Here is a 3,223-nt window from a genome sequence, read left to right as displayed (position 1 = left end):
AAATGAAGAAAGAAATTTGCCTGGCTAGAGCACAGACGTTGGGGAACTACAGAGGGTCATAGTATGAGACCAAGCAGGAAAAATAGAAAGGACTGGATCATGCAGGACTTTGCAGGCCAGGCTAAGGAGTTCAAACAACCCTAGGAACAATGGGAAAGTATTGAAGGGTATTAGGCAGACAAATGGCATGATCTAGTTCACTTTATTGCTAATTCAAAGGAAGGCAATTTGAAAGTAAAAAACTAGGGACAGACAAATTCAAGACCAGAAAATAAGTTATCAAAAATGTACAAGTCAGGGGAAATAAGGCCATCAGGGATTAACTAAGCTGTTATTAAACAGGTTTTGATAGAGAGAGTCAGAGAATAAACAAAGGAGACAAAAGGGAAAAGGATTGACGAGAGACTCCAAACAAAAGATGGAAGATCAAGACAGAGCCTCACAGGGAGAAAGAAAAGGAGTGCTGAGTGGTTGTCTCAAGTGACCTTGCTTTTAAGAGAGAAGCAAATTAGTTTGTCAAAAACAATCCAGTTGTCATCATGAACCAATTACAGATTTACACCAAGATGAATGCATTTGATTTAGACTATGTTATTGAAGTTAAAAAATAGCTCTCTCTAACCTACCTCATTCTCTCCATTGAATAGATTATTCTTTACAAACATATACAGATGCACACACATTACATACTATCCAGAAGACAGCTGGGGAAGTGATTTTAGTTTTTTCGTATTTAAATAGCTATGACATTTGGTTGTGTTAGTTTTTCTTCTTGTTTCCATTCTACTGGCAGAGGTTGTAGTAGAAGAAGAAACCTTAGATTTATTTAGTCCTTGGATTGAATCTTGAGTTTCACCACTTACTAGCTGTGCCTCCTTGGATAAATTGTTTAGTCTCTCTATGCCTTAATTTTATCCTATCTTAAAAAGAAATAAGACTATCATCTTGTATCAATTAGCTATTGTTGTATAACAAACCACCTCCCAAAGTCAGTGGCTTAAAATAACAAACGCTTATTAGTTCATAGTTCTGCTCTGGCTCAGCTGTTTTGGGCATGGCTCACTCACGTGTTTATGGCCAGTTGAGGGTTGACTGGAGCTTGGTTTCCTGATCTTGCCTGGGCTGTCTCACAGGTTTGGGCTTCAGCCATAATGGCTCATCTGTAGCCCATCTCTCACTCATCTTCCAAAAAGAGGGCCTGGGCTTGTTCTCACGGTGGCTACATGGAAGTATGCTAGACCTCCTATAGGTTTATTCTCAGAACTGGCAGAATGTGACTTCTGCTGCATTCTATTAACAAAAACAAGTCACAATACTAGCCCAGATTCAAGTGAGTGTAAAAATAGACTATTTTACTTAATGGTAAGAGCCACAAAGGCACACTACAAAAGTCATGGATATGTGGGGTGGGGGGAAGAACAATGATAATTTTTGAAGCCTTCCACACTCTTACCCTCCATTACAGGGAGAGTTCGATGACACCATCTTGAAGGTTCCTAGAACAGTGCCTCACTCACAAGATGCTCGATACCTGTTAATTTCTCCCTTTCTATATATACTAACAGCATGACCAGAAACACTGTAGATCATCCATTGCACATCGCAGTAGGAAGAGGTGATAGAAACAGAACAGGTAAAGTTATTAATACATGCCTCAGCATTACTTACGTCTTTTTCAATAGGCAAGTGTTTTTTGAAAAGATTTTCAAAAGAGCAAAATTATAGGTCTTGCTTTTAGAAAATGTGGGCAATGTGATTTCTCTCTTGCTCTTCTTTCTCTTTCTCCCAAGAATACCCTCAGAGTGATAGGACTTCACCTTCTCTTCTCTAGAGGAACAATGCGTTATTTTGGTCTGCCTTTGATCACTGGTGATTCACTTAAAAGGCAGGGCTGCTGGAAAAATGCAGAAAGCAGAGTTGCAATCAGAAAAATGACTATGTGAAAATGGCTTCCTCTGACTCTGTCCTTGATTCCTGGGAGTTTTTTGAGTCACTTAACTCTTTTGACTGTGGAGAACCTGCTAGACTGAGAAGGGTAGGCAGAGTACTGTTTCTCTGGCAGTTCTCATCAATATTCTATCAGAGTTCTGCCAGGAGTTAACTGGTGAGTGTATTCCTGTGTAATTTGCCAAGGAGACAGTTGACTTACATATGCCAAGCAGATACGGTAGGGCTTTTACTTCAGAAGTAAGCAAAAATAATGGATTAAGTTAAATTACCCTCCTGGTGATTTTACAGAATGTACCAAAAACCTGCAAATTATGCACAGCCTTTGACTCAACTATTCTAATTTTACCCTAAGGTAACAAACAGAAAAGTTGTCTTTTTTAAGAACAAAGTTTTCATTTGTGATCATTTTAGATTTGTTGAAAAGTTGGGAAGAGAGTACAGAGAGTACCCATATACTTTTCATCAATTTTCCCGTAATGTAAACAGAATATATTGCATTGGAACATTTGTCATAACTAAGAATCCAACATTGGTATATTACTATTAAGCAGACTCCAGACTGTATTTGGATTTCACCAGTTTTCCCATGAATATCTTTTTTCTGTTCTGGGATCCAATCTAGGGGATCACATTGCATTTACTTTTCATGTCATCTTGGTATCCTCTGGTCTCCAACAGTTTCTCAGTCTTTCCTTGTTTATAATGATATTACAGTTTTGAGGAGTACTAGTGAGGGGCACTAGAATTCCCCTCAATTTGGGTTGGTTTCTCATGATTTCTTCCCCCCACCAAGAATAGCCTCAGAATGACAGGACTTCACCTTCTCTTCTCTAGAGAAATGTGTTACTTTCGTCTGCTTTGATCACTGGTGATTCACTTTAAAGGCAATTTTGCTGGAAATCCCAGAATGATAACCCACAGGAGCCCCTTGGTTGGGAATTTACTTCCATCTGTAGGCTAGAGACAAGGTCAGCTCTCATTGACATCAGCGGAAAGGAAGGCCCATGGACTGTGCGCCCAGGCTACCAACAGCAGAGGGTTATTTCTGGAGATGTGAGTCTATATTGATTTAAAGGAAGAGATGTAAAGCAAGAATAGGATTTTTCTCAGCAGATCCTGTCCTCCCCCATAGGACCCACTCTCCTCATCTCTTATGTTTCCCTTCCCTTCCCTTTCCTTTCCTTCCCTTCCCCTCTTTCCCTCTTTCTTCTTTCTTTCCTTCCTTCCTTTCCTTTCTTCCTTCCCTTCCCTTTCTTTTCTTTTCTTTCTTTCC

This window comes from Mandrillus leucophaeus, unplaced genomic scaffold (genome assembly GCF_000951045.1).
Source record: "Mandrillus leucophaeus isolate KB7577 unplaced genomic scaffold, Mleu.le_1.0 Scaffold186, whole genome shotgun sequence".
Taxonomy (NCBI): Eukaryota; Metazoa; Chordata; class Mammalia; order Primates; family Cercopithecidae; genus Mandrillus; species Mandrillus leucophaeus.
The sequence above is the reverse complement of the archived record's forward strand: the minus strand, read 5'-3'. Positions refer to the sequence as shown.